We start from the raw sequence: 19,974 nt of genomic DNA, 5'->3' as shown, positions 1-19,974 counted from the left end.
CTACCCCCCGAATCCAGGCATTCCCGAATTGCTTCTGCTACTTACACCAAGGCTGACTTGGTACTATAGGTGGCTCTAAAGCCGGATTGAGCTGGGTGGAGTAGACCGGCACCTTCCACATAGGATGTAAGCTGCTTATTAACCATCTTTTTGGAAGCTTTTGCCAATTAATCTGTTGGCTTCAGGGTTTACAGTCTCAGAGACCTTAGCCAAAAGTCTGGAAGCACAAGGATCAGTCAGAGAGCCTGATTTTAAAGCTTTAGGGACTCTCAGTGACTCTGAGAGACCGATGGAAGAAAAAAGCCATCAGGGCAGGTGCTGCACTTGGAATATAAATATTTCCCTGATAATAAGGTTTTCAATTCTTGATCTTCCTTTCCGGTCCTCCCTTGACCCATTCTAGCATTCCTTCTCCTGAAAGGGAATTCTTGATCTTGTCTTCCAATTCTGCATACAGAATGGTTCCAATGATGTTTTCCTCTGGAATGATGTCTCCTTCCTTATTGATTTCTTCATGATCACAGTATTTAGGCGAGAAAAGGCATCTGCCTTTCCATTGACTGTTACTGGCTTATAAGTTAGAACATAGCTGTAATCGGTAAAAACAGTGAGCTCATGCCTAGCTCCTAACAAGTAATGCCTCCATTCCTGGAAGGCATCCTTCACCACCAACAGTTCCTAATCTGCTATGGAGTAGTTGATTTCTGCAACAGTCAATATTTGAGACCGGCATGCAACTAGATGGAGTTGACCTGTGTTTTTGTATCTTTGCAACAAAATGCTTTCAATGGCAAGATTAGATGCATCTGCTTCCACACAGAAGGGCTCTTCTGGTCTTGGATGTAACAAGACCGGTGCTGTGGTAAAAATTTCCTTCAAGAACTGAAAAGCCCCCTCAGTTTCATTGCTCCATAAAATAAAATTCTTCCTCAATAAACGAGTAAGAGGGCTAACCTTTCAGAAACATTTTGAATAAAGCGCCTATAAAAATTGGGGAATCCAATAAAGCTTTGTATTTCTTTGACATTGCTGGGAGATAGCCAATCCTTGATCGCTCGCACCTTGGCATCATCCATAGGCACTCCCTCTGGGGACAAAATGAAACCCAAAATCACTACATGAGTGATGTGGAAAACAAACTTTTCTAGTTTTACATAAAGTTGATCGTCTAGCAATTTCTTTAGAATTGCACGCACATGCCAAACTTGTTCTTCCTGGTTAGCTCAGAATATGAGAATATCATTGATGTGGACTACAGCGAATCAATCCAAGAATTCTCTGAGAACATCGTTGACAAAATGCTGGAATGCAGCAGGGGTGTTGCACAGGCCGGAGGGCATGACCTGATACTCGAACAAGCCAAATCGAGTTCGAAGCACTGCCTTCCACTAATCACCTTCAGCCATTCTAACCTAATGGTAGGCTCCTCTCAAATCTAATTTGGTGTATATTCGCACTTCCTTAACCTGATCTAAAAGTTCTGAAATCAATAGCAGAGGGTATCCCTTCTTCTTGCAACTAAATTCAAGGCACGATAATCAATACAAGTGCTAAGTTTTCCATCTTTTTTGGGACAACGGAGAGGAGACTGGGGAAGGTCTGATGAATCCATTGGCTAGATGTTGATCCAAATATTTCTTCAGATACAGTTTTTGGTTTCTAAGAGAGCATAAATTTGGCTGCATGGCAGAGAAGCACCAGGTTCTTGTTCAGTCTTACAATCATATTCCCGATGTGGGGGTGGGGGTAACTTCTTGGCCTCCTGCTCATCAAATACAGACACCAAATTGTGATATTCACTGGGAATGTCTAAGGCATAAATCATTCGAGATGGCTCAAGCAAAAGAGAAGGTTATGATGGTTGAAGATTATATGTACAAGAATTGTAGCAATTCTCTTTGCAGTATTTCGAATTCAGTTCAATGGTTCTTCTGGCCCAATCCATCTTCAGGTTGTGTTCAGTCAGCCACCGGAGCCCCAGGATTAGCTGAAATTGTGGGGCATCAATGGGACTGAAACTCAAAAAACTTAGATGAAGACCTTGGCCTAGCAAGGTTATTCCTTCTGTATCATTAGTAATGGGTCCGGAACATAGGTTGGTCCCACCTACTGCTCGCACTGGTTCTGGATTGTTCTTCCGTATAAATTGAATACCTAACGACTTGGCAGTTTTAATGTCACAAAACTTTCAGGTGGCTCCAGAATCTATCATGACAGAGACCTCATCCACTTCTGTGGTTCAAAATGTTATCAAACTGGAAATGATTAAATGAGGGGCAGCTGATTGTAAGGTATTTGCAACTAATTGACAATCTGTAGTTATCTTGTTAGACGCACCCACCAGAGCAACTCCTTCTACTGGTGGGGCAAGTCTTTTAAAACAGCAAAATATTCATGGGTCTGATGAGCCTAAACAGACCCTACCCAAATGCAGAGCCCTTTTCACCTGTAAATCTACAAAGGAAAATCCTTAAAAAAGGACGGACTCCCATCACTCACCAAAGTGACATACTTCATCATCTGGGATCTCCTCCTGGTTGCAACCCAGTACAATCAAGGGCTACAACCTCCTCACTAAGAGGAGGGAGCTCACAGATGTTTTCACAAGGATTTAGTATTTCTAAATTCCCTAAGATCCAATAGATGTGAAGAATTGTGGTAAATGTGAGTGATGGGTGCGGTGCATAAGTGTGTGAAGTGCTTTTGTGAAGGGTCTGTTTAGGCTTATCAGACCGATGGATATTTTATTGTTTTGAAAGCCACTGTTAGGGGAATATATCCATGCTCGGTCTATAAACGTTCCCTTAGATCCCCTATTAGTTGGTGTTTGTCTTGTTCTTGTGCAGCTGAGGCTGCAGGTCTTTTTCCTGACTGAACATATAGGCCGTTGTACATAAAAAAGTCTTTTCTATAGCTTGTTGAATCAATCCCATTTTGCTGTGCTTGACATTTGCAGATCTTTGAACATGGCTGAGTTCACTGGTTTAGCCTTTGACGATGCAACACTCCAGGCTATATTTACCACTCGCAGTATCTTAGATACGGTATCCAACACCACAACTAGTAGAAGAGATGATTGGACTACACTATTAGGTCTAAAGAAATCACATTCTCGGAATCTTATTCATGGGGCCATCATGACGGAATATCTCTGGGGGAATTGTGCCCCCCCAGGGTTGATTGTCACCAACACACCCAGTCTGTTCCTTCAAGACAAGGCTTTTTTGAAAGACTGTTCACTCATCACATAGTGATGTACGCGTGACTGGTTAATATTGATTATAAGCACAGCCAAGCGGGTAGCTGATACTATTCTCATTGAGATACAGATTATAGAGTTCCAGATAAAGAGTACCATCACTACCACTCTATTAAAAAAGAATGTATAAGAATCAAATAAAACAAATAAGGATTTCAAAGATTCTATCCTACTGTCCAAAATTGAGAAATTTAAAAAAGACCTGTCACGTTTCTCACATGAATTAGTGTATCCTTACATGAGTGATACCTACTCTCTGCCAGAATTCAACTGAAAAGGGTCACGCTATGGTTTAAACTATTCTTCATCTGGCACTAACGGGTGGTCGAGTGACTCGGATTCGTCAACTACTAATGGACAATCGAACAGAGGCCGTGGAAGAAACAACAGGTTGATTCGAAGGAATGGTCCATCAGTTCCACAGTATCAACAATGGTGGCCCCCAAATCCTTGGGGATATCCAACACTTCAATTTCAACCTCATGTTGGACCTTTTCAACCTCATCCTCAGTTTTTTAACAACCAGCCTTTTTTAGGGTCTGGCCGCGGGCACTCCAGGGGGAGACGGAGAAACCAGCAGGCCCAGGTACAATGGAGCCCGCCACCATCCCCCAGGAGTACCGACTACCCTGAGTATTTTGCCAGTGGTTAGCTTATTTGCAAGCATTTCTGCCATCACCTTTTGTGTAGTCAATGTTTAATTTGCACCGGTTCTCGAAGGTTGTGACTAGGACTTATTTTTCCTCATTAGGCTTTGAACAACTAGTCAATGTTAAGAATTTGATTTGGGCTTTAGCCTGCTTACCAATTTTGCACCAGAACCCATCAAATCTTGTTTCCCTCTATGTTTAGTTGAGCATGTCCGGAAATAGGAACATCTGCTAAATTTATTGAAATGTGTTGGGGAAGTTGGTGAAATACTGGAACTGTCTCGCTAAACCCAGGACCTCTGGTCATCATATCTACAGCCTTCCTATTGCACCACTTCAAGTTGTTCAATTAACAGACAACTCTGGTGTAAGGAATTTCTGATCACCAAGAAATATCACATTTTGCTCTTCAGCCGGTCCCTTCCACCTACCAACCATTCTTTTATAGGTCATTTTGCAATAAGGTTTTTTGTGGTCATGACTACAAAGGCTTTTAAAGTAGTGCCTTCCCTGGTCAGATGTGAGAATTGCTTGTTAAATCCCTTTGGTGCTGTTGGAGGAGAAGAGAAACAGAAAATGCATCAGAGCAGGCAGGAGTGAGAAATTATGGAACCTATACTGATGCAAAATCATGGATCATTTTAGAACAGAACACAGTTAATCTGTGGTAACACTTCTACGGTAGCGCATGACCGTTAGATTGAATTTCCACAAACTTGCATGAGTAGCTTGTTACAAACTGCAAGGCAGGGAAGAGAGATGCAGGACTAAATGTAGTTATTTGCTTGACTAATTTGTTAACATTGGTTCTCCACAGAGTAGCGTGCTACCTTTCAGCAACACAATGACAACAGTAACTTCCATTGACTGTTTTTTAGTCCTGCTTACCATGCTATATGGAACAATGGTCCACTTCATTTGTAGGTTGGGATTGCCAGCACCTCTGCCACGAGCACTGCACATGAAAGGGGTGCACTGTGTTTCAGTGGCAGAGTGAATACATTTGTGGGCTATGCAGAAGAGCAAATATGTTTCAGACAAACAACTAGAAGAACAGGGCTGAAGGTAAGTGAAATGTGTGTTATAGGTGACTGTGTTTCATGGTAGTGTCAGAATGATGTGGGTGCTGAATGAAACATACTGTTTTTAGATCTCACCTACACACCACTGCCTGTTATAGAAAGGCCTCTTTTGCACCATACCAAAAACCTGTAATTGCTTCAAAGCAAGTCCATTGCTTACTAGTGTTGTAGTGTTACAAGGCCCATATAAGATTTTGCATTTAGTTTCCCAATCTGAGTTTCATACCTTTATCTTACTCCTGGCCCTCCTACTAATCTTGATTTTTGCTGAGAGGGGTTGGGTATAAAGGGTCCTAGCAGTCATCCAATGAGGATACAGATGGGAAATCAGACTCACATAGATTACTCTTAATACAATACTATAAAGATAGAAGATTATCATGGCTAGTTCAAATATTCTGAAGAAACGGAGACGAGCCAAAATGATACACAATTAAGAGTTCTGTTCAAGCACTGCAAAATAACAGCATACATATTTGATGTTCTGAGAGTTCTCTAATATGATCTCCTCTAGTTATTTGTCACAGATCAGGAATGCAGACCCACCCAATTGAAGAGGAAACAATCATGATAACTGAATGTGTAAATTAATGTAATTTAGTTTATCAACCTTAAGGTAAGCAAGTGCATCAATTACTTCAGGTTCTAAACAAATTTGGTTAAAATCTAATAGAAAAGTTGAAATAAGATACCAAAGCACAAGAGTTCTGGAAAGGACATGAAGTATGCCAGTACAACCGGTCTCCAGAGAAGGAAGAGACCACTGAATGCACACAGCGTATGCGTCAGTTCGTAAAGGACGCCAAGTGAGTCTGCATCGGGCAAGTTAGGCTTTGCCAAGGTACATTTGGCAAAGAATTCTGAAAGAAAGCAAATAGTGAGCAGCCAATACTTCACCATTCAGCTCCAACAACTGCTCTGCTCCCACTGCGCACTGTCCGTTAAATCGAGTAATATTATATTCTTAAAGATCGGGGGTGACACCTCCTGGGATCACCTTATCTGCTCAGACCACCCAGTTCATTGGTCAGTTCATATAGGATGGATGTCAGGCAACATAAAGAAAGACACATATGAGGAAAAATAGGTAGGACCATTACACATTCCTTAATGAATCGAGTGTGAGAATCATTAGAACAATGCTCCTTTAGCAAAAATTCATAGGTAATTTCAAGAGGACAGTTTCCCATGCAGCTGGTTGGGATTGTAACAAATAGTGTAGCAAAGTTTCTCGTACAGTGCATGAGAACACACTGTTTCATGGTAGTAGTATTAGTAGTAGTAGACAACAACGACCGCAACACCAGCACCCTGCTCGACAACCTCGCCAATCTTGGACTCAAGCAGCTGGTGTCCACCCCCACCCACCTCGCCGGACACACACTCGACGCAGTCTTCTCATCCAGCACAGACATTGCCTTCAGCCACTCCACAGAGCTTCATTGGACGGACCACAGCTGTGTCCACTTCACCTTCAAAAGAACGACGACCCACCACCACCAGCAACAGGTTGCCCGCAGAAGCTGGAACAAGATCACAGCCGACCAGCTCGCCACCTCCTTGAGCCAGCACCCTCCTGCCAGCTCAGCGAACCCCAGCCAGGCAGCCGACAACCTCACGAAGTGGATCAGCAACTGCGCGGACGAACTCACCCCGCTGAGGACCCCGCCCAGCAGACCCGGCAGCAAGAAATCCCCATGGTTCACCGACGAACTCAAGAGCTCCAAGAAGAACTGCAGAGCCCTCGAGAAAGTCTGGAGAAGGGAACCAACACTGGACAACAGGACCACCTTCAAGCTTGCCACCCGGAAGCACCACCAGCTGATCCGCGCCACCAAGAAAACTGCATTCAAGGACCGGCTGGACAACAACGCACACAACTGCAAGGAACTCTTCAACATCGTGAAAGAGCTTTCCAACCCCAGCGCAGGAAACAACGACATCACCCCATCACAAGACCTCTGCAACTCCCTCGCCTCATACTTCCACAACAAGATCGCGGACATACACAACAGCTTCAACAACCAACCAAGGCACACCACGACCGAACCACCACCCCCCACCACCACCCTCCGCGCCTGGACCCCGATCAGCACCGAAGACACCGTCCGCACAATGAACTCCATCCACTCAGGATCTCCGACCGACCCCTGCCCCCACCACGTCTTCAACAAGGCCGACGCTGTCATCGCACCCCACCTGCGAGACATCATCAACACCTCCTTCAACACCGCCACCTTCCCTGAGAGCTGGAAGCACGCCAAACTCAGCGCTCTACTCAAGAAACCCACAGCGGACCCCACCGAACTCAAGAATTACCGCCCCATCTCGCTCCTCCCATTTCCAGCCAAAGTCATCGAGAAGACCGTCAACAAGCAGCTGGCCGCCTTCCTTGAGATGAATGGATCCCTCGACCCCTCACAGTCTGGCTTCCGAGCCAACCACAGCACCGAGACCGCCCTCATCGCCGCCACCGATGACATCCGAGCCCTGATGGACAACGGAGAAACAGCGGCCCTCATCCTCCTAGACCTCTCCGCGGCATTCGACACTGTCTGCCACCGCACCCTAGTACAGCGCCTCAGCAACGTCGGAATCCAGGAGAAGGCTCTGGAATGGATCGTCTCCTTCCTCGACGGAAGAACACAGAGAGTCCGCCTACCACCGTACAAGTCAGAGGCCACCGAAGTCATCTGCGGCGTCCCTCAAGGATCCTCGCTGAGCCCCACCCTCTTCAACGTCTACATGAGCCCCCTCGCGGCCATCGCACGCCAACACAACCTCAACATAATCTCCTACGCCGACGACACCCAGCTGATCCTCTCCCTGACCAACGACCCCGCCGCCAGAGCCAATCTGCACGAAGGGATGAAAGAGGTAGCCGAGTGGATGACGACCAGCCGCCTGAAACTGAACTCAGACAAGACGGAGGTCCTCATCCTAGGCTCCTCGCCCTCCGCCTGGGACGACTCCTGGTGGCCTCCCGCCCTGGGCACCGCACCCAAACCGACAGACCACGCACGCAACCTGGGCTTCATCCTGGACTCCTCCCTCTCCATGACCAGGCAAGTCAACACCGTCTCCTCGCGTGCTTCAACATCCTACGCATGCTACGGAAGATCTTCTGGTGGATCCCCACCGAGACCAGGAAGACCGTCACCCAGGCCCTCATCACCAGTCGACTGGACTACGGCAACGCCCTCTACGCCGGCACCACCGCCAAGCTCCAGAAGAGACTCCAGCGGATCCAGAACGCCTCGGCCAGACTCATCCTCGACATCCCACGAACCAGCCACATCTCCGGACATCTCAGAGACCTGCATTGGCTCCCCGTCAACAAAAGAATCACCTTCCGCCTCCTCACCCACGCACACAAAGCCCTACACGACCAAGGCCCGAGCTACCTCAACAACCGAATCAACTTCTACGCTCCCAAACGCCACCTCCGATCAGCCAACCACGCCCTCGCCGCCGTCCCCCGCATTCGAAGAGCGACAACAGGAGGAAGGTCCTTCTCCTACCTGGCCGCCAAGACCTGGAACTCCCTCCCGACCGACCTGCGCCTGACCCAAGACCACCTCTCCTTCAGGAAGAAGCTGAAGACCTGGCTGTTCGAGCAGTAACGGCCCCCCCCCCTCCCCCCAGCGCCTTGAGACCCTACGGGTAAGTAGTGCGCTCTATAAATGTCTTTGATTGATTGATTGATTGATATGGAGGATTCTCTCATGAGCACTGGATTCACCAATTCAAGAAACGTCACATTTTTGTTTGGCCTGCATTAAATAGTGCTAATATAATGTGAAGAGTATAGAATTGTTTAGCACACATTTATAAGAAATAATAGGTCATGATTTTAGTATGAATTTTGATGCACTTGAAATCATTTAGTATGGTTTTCAAATACGTGTCAGTATGACAGACTTCTACCTTTTTCGAATGTATTAATGTGTAAAACATTAGTTAATTAAGTTTGTTCTGAGTGCACTTCATTAGAACATGTATGCAATCTAATCTGTTAACGTCACATAAAGGCATCATTAGTTAGGAATGTGTGGCACCTACTGTTCTTTGTCATTTTGGTGCGCACATTTACACGAGAAAAATACATTTAAATTGACTTAATCATCATATTCAGGTTAAATCTTGATGGGTATTACATTTTCATTTGTTGTATACACATATAAATGATCATTAGATATCAACTCCATAACATGAGAGTTGACCATTTTACACGTTTTCTAGCACACATTATTAAAATGTAGTTAATTTCTGTAATAAATCACAATCTATATTAATCATACGAATGATATCATCCTACCCACATTTTTTCTGCATGGTTTTTTGAAGCAGTAACTACAATTCTTTGTTTTCCTTATCTTTTCTATAACATGTAGTTGGTGCACGTTTATCAATTTTTCTCTCAAAAAAGTGTCGTGTTCGGTTTTCTAAGTTGTCTAAAGTGTAAATGTAATTTCCTCTTCAACACCATTAGCTGGCTTTCTTGTCACTCTCATTTCCTTACTTCTTATTCCAAGGTTTTTCTTCCTTTTATTGTTTTTGTCTCTTCTCTGGAGCATTCTTCCTTACCACCCTGTGAATGGATGAATTGTATTCTTACCCTGCTCGCATTCAGGAACAATTTTTTTTAAGCACATCATAGGAGTGTGTGTGTTGTTTTTTTTGCTCTCTCACTTTTGTGCTCTACCCCTTTTAAATATATGACTCCCATGTGCTCTGTGTTACTATCTCCTCCTCAGACCTACTGCTTGTCGATTGCTCCTCCCACTCTATTTGCTTCTCCAGCCTCCTCTCAAGCTCATCTACGGCTCCTCTGCCACTTTCATTTGCTCCCAATCTCTACTTTGATTTCTGCCCACCAGCTCCCCCATTACCACCCCACCTTTCCCATCTAAAGGCGGCACTCCATCTATATATATATGAAAACGAAAGTATGTCTGTCTGTCTGTTTGTCCTTTATGCATTACTACACCATTCATCCAATCGCCATGAAACTTTGGGAAGCTGTTGAGTACACTCCCGCAAAGGTTTCTGTCAAAACATTCTTTTTAAATCGGGCCCCCCAGGGCCCTCATAATCTTTTGAATACTGAAATAGACAGCGAATTTGCGAGCATCGTCTACAGTTATAACCCCCAAACAGAAATCGATTGGTGAATCTACATCAGAAGCACGAAAGAAAAAGGAATTACGAGCTTCAGATCCAGACGAGCAATGGGAAGCAAAATTAGAAGCTGTTCGAATACAAACTGCTCAAGCCCGTAATTCTCAAACAAACGAGCAACGGGAATCAAGATCGGAAGCCGATCGAGTACGCACTGCTCAAGCCCCTTCTTCTCAAACGAACAAGCAAGGAGAATCAAGATTGGAAACACATCGATTACGCACTGCTCAAGCCCGCTCAAATGAAACAGGAGAGCAACGAGAATCAAGATTGGAAATCGATCAATTATGCACTGCCCAAGCCCGCTCGAATGAAACAGGAGAGCAATCTGAGAAAAGATTGGAAGTCAATCGAGGAAGCACAGCTCAAGCCACACTTAGAAATGTTTAAAAAAATAAAATGAGGGGCGTGTGCAAGATGGCGACGGAGTGAGACGTGTTTGAGAGTCCCTCCGTCGCCACGAGTTTAATTTAGAGTTGTTAGCCTCCCCTCGGTGCCCCAGCTCATCGTGCTGCGTGCTGCCTGGCCTCAAGAGTCGACCGGGGGTATTTCGGGCTTCCTCGTGTTGCCTGCAACAGCGGTGGGAGACGGAGCCTGCTGACACGGCCTGCCGGACTGAAAGTGCGCGCACGGCCCAGCGGTCCCTGAGGGCGAGTGGCTCCGGAGGCGGTGTCGAGCGGGCTGAGACGTCCGGGCCCCCCTGCGCCCAGCCATCTGGGACAGATGGCTTGCGCCCTACACTCTGGGGGCTTCATAGCCGGAGGACGTGGTGGCGCCTTCCCAACCACAGGCGCGGAGCCGAACTGGAGAGCGAGCGCCCGGGGCCTGCGGCGGCGGCCCAGCAGTGAGCACGGGAGAGTGTCGGGGCTTCGGGACTTAAGGGGGCCCGATCGGACACCACTCCGCCTGAGGGTAACCTGTGGAGGAGGGACCTGCCGCTGGCATCCGGGGGGGCCCGGGCTCCTGTGGGCACCAATTCGGCCTCTGACCAGCGATCCGGCCACAGAGAAGGAGGTTGTCAGGGCTCTGGGGTCAGGGTGAGCCCCGACTTGACGGAGCACCAGTGGAGGGAGGCCAGGAGCTGAAAAGCAGCCGCCCGCGCCCTGCGGCACCAGTGACCTACACCCAGCTCTTCGTGGCCTCTGGAGCGGCCCAGGGTGGGAGGAGTCGGTGATCTGTGACCCCGTGAGTACGGACAGCGAGGGATGGGACTGTGGATCTGTAGGTCGGCGCCTAGACCAATCTAGCTCGGGGATTATAGGCCAGAGAAGGCCCGATACCCGATTGGGAGCGTTAACCTCCCGCCAAGTGTACTTTGCATCGCTTGGGGAACCTACACAACGGGGGAGGAACATTGCATGGTGCCCTGGAGCCCCCTAGCATTGTAACCGCGCCAATCGGCACCGCCCCGGACCTAGAACCCGAGAGGGAACGATCTGTGAGCTGGTGCCGCCTGAGGGGGTCGTTGGAACCGGAGGAGGTAGCACCACTACCTGCATGCCCCCATCACATATAAGTGCTCCTGCTGGTCGGTTGTGGGGGGATTGCCCGTGACATTACTAACTGCCGGACGAGCTTGTTGGCCATCACTGAACATCCGGCCTAGACGGGCCCTCTTGTGTGCAGTCTGCAAGACCGGGTGGCGTGGGGGACGGGTGGTGCGGTGTGCAGCCCAGTCGACCGGCCTCTCCTCCCCCCAGCGGCCAGATAGCGGCGACCGGGACCACCCTTGATCACGACCTGCAGAGGCCTGAACAGAGAGGACATCCCTGACCTACAAGTCCCGGACCACAGGCGCCATGACGGGCAGGCTCCGCAAAGATAAATCCGGCAAGGAAGGCATTTCCAAGGGGACATCGCCTGCTACACCACCGGGGCCGCGCACGTCACCCCCCCCCGCCCCCCAGGGAGATGAGGACGCACCGGCTACCAAGGCCTTCATGGTGGAACTGTTCACTGCCATTAAAGAGGACATCTCTGAATTACGCTCACAACTGACCTCAGACCTCCGCGAGGTCTGAAGGGATGTCGACGATGTGGGAGAGCGAGTGGCCACCTTAGAAGATCACAACGTAGGGATGGCAGAAGATGTGCACCGCCTCTGGCAAGACGTGCTCCGCCTCACGGAGCAAAACCTAGACCTCCAGGCCTATGCTGAAGATCTGGAGAACCGGTCCCGCCGCAACAACATTCGTATTCGGGCGGTGCCTTGGTCTGGAGAAGGTAAAGACCTGAGGGAATACGTGGAGGGCCTTTTCAGACACGTCTTGGGTGAAGAAGACACTCAGGACATACGCATGGACAAAGTTCACTGAGTCGGCCTGCCTAGAGGGCCGAAGGCACCACCCCCGACATACTAGTCTGTGTCCACGACTTCCACCTAAAAGAACGGATACTCCGGAAAGTGCGAGAGAGCGGACCCCTGCGGTTCCGGGACCACCAGCCTCAACTCTACCAGGACCTAGCGGCCTCGACGCTACAGAAACGCAGAGAGTTCCGACCAGTCACCAATTTCTTATGGGAGCAGAAGGTGGCCTACTCATGGGGACTCCCATTCCGCCTTATCTTTCGCTGGAACAACAAGCCTGTACAAGTCAGATCCCTCACGGCAGTTATGGAGCTGCTGGGCCTGGAAGACTCAACAGTAACCCCTCGAGACGAGGGCTCCCCTACGAGGCGACGTCAGCGCTCCCCGGCCTGGCAGAGGGTGGGCCGGGCCATGACCGTGAGGAGACCAGATCCATCAACTAGCCTCCAGGAGAGGGGGGCAGCGGTTGCCTCCGTGGCCCTGGTGACCGAGACGGCTACGCAGAGCGAACCCTCTGCCGAGAGAGGCCCTGGGAGAGATTTTTGCAGGCGTCGGAGGGACACGGATATGTCTGTACTAACAGGTACTTGATGTCTTTCCCAAAGACTCGACCCCGTGGGGGCTTGGGGACTATCAAAGACAGAGTTCATGAGACTCAACCCCTATGGTCACTTTCAGGAACCTACTATGTGGGGGTTACAGTTTTTTCAATTTGTCTTTTCTGGAGTTGCCTGAGTTTTCTGGGGAGGGGGAGGGAGAATGGGGGGAGGGTGGGGGAGGGGTTCCAGTGGTGGTAGCGAAAGGGTGCTTACGATCCCCCTTCTTTGGCTGGGGACGGCTAGCGATTGGGATCCAGGATTGCGAGGGGAGGAGTTGGATACGCCGGGAATGGCGCCTGACCACATACTGCCCCAGACCACGCACTCTGGAAGGTGAGAGGGCTAGGATGAGACGAGATGTGTTATTGGGAGTGTCCGGGGCACCGCCCCCTGCTGAGCAATATCTGTTTGTTTCCCTCTGATGCCATCAAACTCTAGGGACATGGAACGTAAAAGGGCTAAACTCTACCTCCAAGCGCCAGAAGGTCTGGAAATATATACAAGACCATCACTTAGACATAGTGGGGCTACAGGAAACCCACCTAGCGAGATCTGAGGAATCCCACCTTAAGCATAAGCACTTCCCCCTTATTTATAGGTCCTCAGCCATCACGAAACACAGGGGGGTTGCCCTTCTGTTCCGCTCCACTTTGCACTTCCAGCCCCTGGGGGTCCGTGGTGATAAAGAGGGCCGTTGGCTCATGGTCAAGGGAGTGCTGGGGGGCAGGATTTGCACATTCTTGGTTATCTATGCTCCCAATGTAGGTCAGAATGGATCCTTGCAGGGGGTGCTGAAGTTGGTGGTAGACTTCGCTGAAGGGCCACTAGTGGTGATGGGGGACTTAGTTTGGAGCCCAGACCTGGACAGTACCCATCATCAGAGAACCGGTACAGGTTTGTTCTCCGCCGACTCCCAGCAGCTTATAGCAGAGATGGGTCTTATAGACGGGTGGCGCTCTCTCTACCCACACTTGAGGGATTACACATTTTTCTCCCATGTCCACCGTTCCTACTCGCGCCTAGACCATGTCTTCCTGAGCCAGTCCCTCACGGGGGCTTTGCGCGAGGCTTACATATTCCCCTTATCGGTCTCTGACCATAGTATGCTTGCTGTTTGCTTGCTGTTTGCTTGCGCTGGGAAGAGACCAATCCGACCCAACGCAGATGGTATTTTCCGGCCTCCTTGGTCCGGGACAAGCTATCCTGCGTCGAGCTGCGAAAGGCTATCAACAAATTTTTTGAGCTTAACCCCACAAGCGACACATCGATCTTTAATACATGGGACGCCATCAAGGCAACTGTACGCGGTAGCTGTCTGGAGGAGGAACTGTCCACCCTCGAGCAGGCGCACAAACAAACCGCCTCCAGGCAAACCATGAGGAAACTGACGGCGATCAGGGGCAAACTCAGGGCTCATTATAACAACAAAGCGGAATATACTCTGCTGTGTCTGTGGCGCCTCTCCTATTCCCAAGCGAACAAAGTAGGGATACATCTAGCTCGCCAACCGCGGGATAAGAGGGAAAGGGAATATATTGGGGGGATACGGAACGCAGCTGGGGTGCTGACGCACAACGATGGGGATAAAGCAAGCCTCTTTGGTGCTTTTTACGAGGCTCTGTACACGTGGGACGCCCTAGACGGCAAGCAGCAAGAGGATTACCTGAGCATATTGCCGCTACCCCAGGTCTCTAAGGAATGGAATGAAGCCCTCACGGCCCCCTTCACCAGGGAGGAGGTCCTCGCTGCTATTAAGGCCCTAAAGCCACATAAGGCCCCCAGGAGTGATGGCTTCATGGCCGTATTTTACAAATCCTTCGCCTCTGAACTAGTAGACTTCCTAGTGCAATTATTCAACTGTATGGCTGAGGACGGAACGACCTCAAACTCCATGGCAGAGGCCACCATATCAGTTATCCCCAAACCGGGGAAGGATCCGTCCAAATGCTCCTCACACCGTCCCATAGCTCTACTTAATTTGGACGCTAAATTGTACTCCTCCATCCTTGCAGGTCGTCTCAATTATTTAATGTATGTATGTATGTATGTATTGCGATTTATATAGCGCACGTATCACCCGAAGGCATCAAGGCGCTTGCCTTGGGAACCCGTCCTGGTATTCCCCTGTGAGATAACCCCAGCAGGGTATTCACAAGGTGAAAGCCAGGCATCCTGCCGCGAGGGGCCGTGCCGGCGCTCATTCACCCTGACCAATCCGGCTTTATCAAGGGAAGACAAACGCACGATAATACTAGGAGAATAGTCCATCTGATTGAAAAGGCCAACAAATTCAATATTCTGGCGATTCTGGTAGGCCTTGATGCTGAGAAGGCCTTCGATAGGGTGGATTGGAGATTCCTGTTCCAGACCTTGACGACATTTGGTTTCTCTGCCAAATTCCAGACGATGCTTAAGGCTGACTATAGCGCCCCCAAATCCAGGGTGGCGGGCAACGGGCACCTTTCAGCATTCTTCTCGCACTCTAGGGGCACTCGGCAGGGCTGCTCTCTCTCCCCCCTGCTTTTTGCCCTAAGCATTGAACCACTGGCCGTTGCAGTTAGAGAAGACCCGAATATTGGGGGTCTGCCCTTCACAGGTGAGGAGCACAAAATCACCCTGTTCGCTGACGACATTCTTCTCTCCCTAGCGGACTCTGCTCGCTCTCTACCCCGAGTGCACAAGGTCCTGCGGAGTTTCGAGAGAGTGGCAGGCTTCAGGACCAACTTCGAGAAGTCCTATGTCCTCAACATTACTCTCCCCCCGCGGCCGCTACCCATCTTCAATCACTGACGCCCCTACAATGGACACGGTCTTCGATAACATATCTAGGAGTCCAGCTAACTAACCCCCACCGTGGAGAAACTGTCTTCTGACAACTTCCCTCCCATGTTGACAGATATCCGACAAGCACTGCCACGATGGAAGCCAATGTTTATTTCCTGGTTGGGGCAGATACACGCAATCAAAATGACTTTTCTCCCCAAACTCCTGTACCCTTTTCAGGCTCTACCCATTACCCTCGAGAGCGAGTTTTTTTGGAATATCAAAACCATGATGCTGCGCTTCATCTGGCAGGGGTGGGTCTACCGGACATGCACTTATATTATAAGGCAGCACAACTCCGGGTCCTGGTTGAGTGGAGCCAACCCACGTCAGAAAAACACTGGGTCCACATGGACAGAAGCGTGACCGGTAGGACGATCCGGGACTTGGTATGGAAACCCAAGAAGGATAGACCCAAGAACGCCTACATAAGTACTCCCACTAGCACCACGTTGAAGGTCTGGGAATCCCTTTTGGGAGATGACCGCTGGACAACCTTCCCCTCTCCATTTACACCTATCCATTTTAACCCAGCTTTTCCGCCGGGGACACGCGAGGGCCCCTTTGATGCCTGGAGGGAGGGGGGTTGCCTTGCCCTCACACACTTTTTCCACGGCTTCACCCCCCTTACTTTTGAAAATTGTGCAAGGGATTACGGGATACAGAAGACTGAAAGATACCATCATGCTCAGCTGCTTCATTGGGCCCTCTCCCCTCGGGTGCTAGACCTAGCGACCAGACCCCCCACGCCCTTTGAGACCTTCCTGTCAAGAACCTCTGTGATGCTGGGGGCCATCTCCTTTATCTATGACCTTCTCCTGACTACGACCATATCCCCGAGACCTTGTTACATGTCCATGTGGGAGGGATTGTTAGAGAGGGACATTACTGAGGCTGAATGGTCCCGCATGTGGTCCGACATAATCAAACATAACCACTCGTTGGAACTCGGGGAAGCCCATCTCAAAACTATGATGGACTGGTACTTGTATCCGGCCAAACTGCGACGGATCTTCCCTGGCTCTACTGACAGGTGCTGGCGAGGATGTGGCTTATTGGGGGACTTTGGACACATCTGGTGGGACTGCCCTATCATCCGACCCTACTGGGAGGAGATCCTATCCCATATCAAAGACATTCTGGGTTACCCAATTTCAAATTCGATGGCGCATATCCTGCTGGGCCTGCGAGACCCAGACCTCGAATTCCAGACCAGGGCAGATATGAAGATCCTATGGCTCTGTACAGGTGCGGCCAAATTAACCCTGGCTGCTGCTTGGAAACAAACAGAAGCCCCTGCGATTTCCCAGTGGTATGCAAGATTGTGGAAATTGTTGAGTATGGAAAGGATGGCCGACATCTTCCTAGACGATTTAAAAAAAATTGAGTTCCGCTGGGGGCCATTGGTTCGATTTCTGTCCATGGGGCTCCCGTCGGCGGTGTGCCCGCCCACGGTGCGCTCCCTCCATTTATTTCAACTGTGATTTTTGTTCAGTCCAGATTGAGAAATTGCTACCACCACTGAACAAAGGGGGGTGGGGGAGGGAGGAAGGGGGGGAGTGGGGAGGGATGGGGTTTGGGTGAGGTGGGGGGCGGGGGGGTTTTAGTCTTCTTAGGTGACAGTCTATCACTCCAACGTTATATTCGTCCCCTGCGTGGGAAGTTGTGCGGGACTGTCGCATGTTTTTCTTTGAGAGCTAAACTTTTATGAACACACCTTTGACAAAAAATAATAAAATGATTAAGTTTCAATAACAATGACACAATGTAAATTGAATGTTATCATGACGAGTTTCCTTGAATTTCCTTTCTTCTGAGATCGCAGCAACGCGCGACGGGTAAGCTAGTTTACAATTAAAGCACTTTCGCGCAAGTAGAAAATCTTTTTTTATTTACCACTCCAAGTGGTGTCTGCCATCTTGGAATGGTAAAAAAAACAATTGTATCTACATTATTCCACATGCGCACAGTGGCAGATGGAAAGTCCGCCAATTAGAGGGGTGGGAAAGCAGTCAAGGTCATTAAACAGCAAACTCCAAGGTTGCCCTAACTGAAAACGTTTACCATCTAAATGTTTTCTAGTGATAAAATTCTCATGTTTTCTCAAAGTTGTCAGAAAATGCCTTCAGTGCTGCATTTGTTCTCCTTAATTTGAAACCGATTGTTCCCTTCATGCTCTGGTATTTTCTATTGGGATGTGGTGAGACCAAGGTCTCATATAATGGTGAAAACACTCTCCAGGATTATGCAACATTCATGAGGCAGCTTAGTACTTCACACTCAGGTGCCTTGAAATGCACTGCACAAAAGCAAGCAGGGGAGAGCCTGGGGCAATATCAAATATTGAAGTATACTTAATATTTATTAAAATAAAGCACAAAAAGTACATAACTACAATTAAACACACAAAAGAAATACAACTTACCATGTTTTCCGGAGACAGGTCCTCCTCACTCCCGTCGTCTTCTTCTCCTGACATCAGTCACATCCAGCTGGGCTTAACCAATCCTGGCGCTGCATAAGAGCAGTGCCAGGATTGGAGGTATCGGCCTCTCTTGCCGCTCCGGAGCACACTGGAGGCTTGTCTAGACCCTCAACCCACAACTAAGACAGCGGGTGGAGACGTTTATAGTGTGCATGTCAGGCTGGCTGTCGCAAGATGGCTGGCCCAAGGGACATGCGAACTATAAACTAGTGCATAGTAAGACAACCCACAACTGCTGTCACTCAACAGTCCCGTCCCGTCCTGACACTCGGTTGAGAACGGGTTGACCAAAAATAAAATGCTAATGTATTAATTTGATTACCATTTTATTTGAAGTCTATGGGGCTATTAAGTGGTGCAACTCACCTCCACTAAAATGGAGGAGCTGCCCTTTTTATGTGCATGCATATGTCATCACGCATGTGCACCTATATGGAAGAATGTGACTTCCAAGAGGTGTCAAGTCACCATGCTTTTCAATTTTTTGGGGCATTCTAGTTCACAAGAAACTCTAGATTTAATCAAAATAAACCCTTTTTTAATGTTCATTCTGTCTGGTCTGGCTGGCCTTCTATCTACAGGCCAATGAAACATGCAAAGAAAGCTATAAAAGACATGCAAATATAGTCCCTGACCACACCAAGTTAGATAGGCATGGTCTGTCATAAATTATTCATCAATTTTTGTTGCATATTCGTGCATACCACCCACTTGTTCAACCAAAAAATATGATGTAAACTATGTTGCTCAACAAAGATCTTACTCAACCGGGCTTCTTGACATTAACGATTGTCTAAAAAATGACATTTCTACCCAAGCATTAAGTCCTTTTGGTTAAATCATGTCCAATCTCCTTATCTAATAGATTATTCTTCGAAGCAGTTTTCTTTCTGTGTCTCACTCTGAACAGGTTGAGAATACATTTTGGTTGCACGATTGGGTTAAGTGGTATGCAAACCATATACTGTGAAAATTGATACTACCAGGAAAAGGCACGACTGGATGTGAATCTGGTCGTTTCTAAACATGTAACGATGATAACTCAGTAAGAGTGATTTGTGCATAATTTTTTTATTGCCGTTTGATTCTCCTGTTTTAAGATGGCAGCCACATTTTTGGTCCATTCTGCACCTTTTTATACGCTGTACACATGTTGTAGGTATTTTGTTTTTTTTGTCCACAATAATAGAGTTGGAAATACTACCATCTTATATATGGCTGTTGGTTCGTAGCCATTTGGGTTAGATAAATATTGACTGTGGCCACTACAATGATTGCTCAAATTTTTCATGCACGATATATCAGTGTTTAATTTCTCAAAATGGCTACCGTATTAACGGGTGTTTTGAATATATTGTATATATCATTTTTAAAATGATCACTCAAGCTATTATTCGGGCTTTCATTTGCCAGGAGCATTCACTTTGTGATTATTTGCACACTCAAATACATCGCTTTTAAGATTTTTTCTCGCTGACAACTTGGAGGGGAAATTTTAATGATCTTTTCCCATTGTTTCATGATTCAGTTTGCTCCCGCATGGGATGTTGATTCATCAGTCACATCATTGGTATTGAAAAAAGTGTT

This window comes from Lissotriton vulgaris, chromosome 2_1 (assembly GCF_964263255.1).
Source record: "Lissotriton vulgaris chromosome 2_1, aLisVul1.2, whole genome shotgun sequence".
Classification (NCBI taxonomy): Eukaryota; Metazoa; Chordata; class Amphibia; order Caudata; family Salamandridae; genus Lissotriton; species Lissotriton vulgaris.
This window is presented reverse-complemented; position numbering follows the sequence as displayed.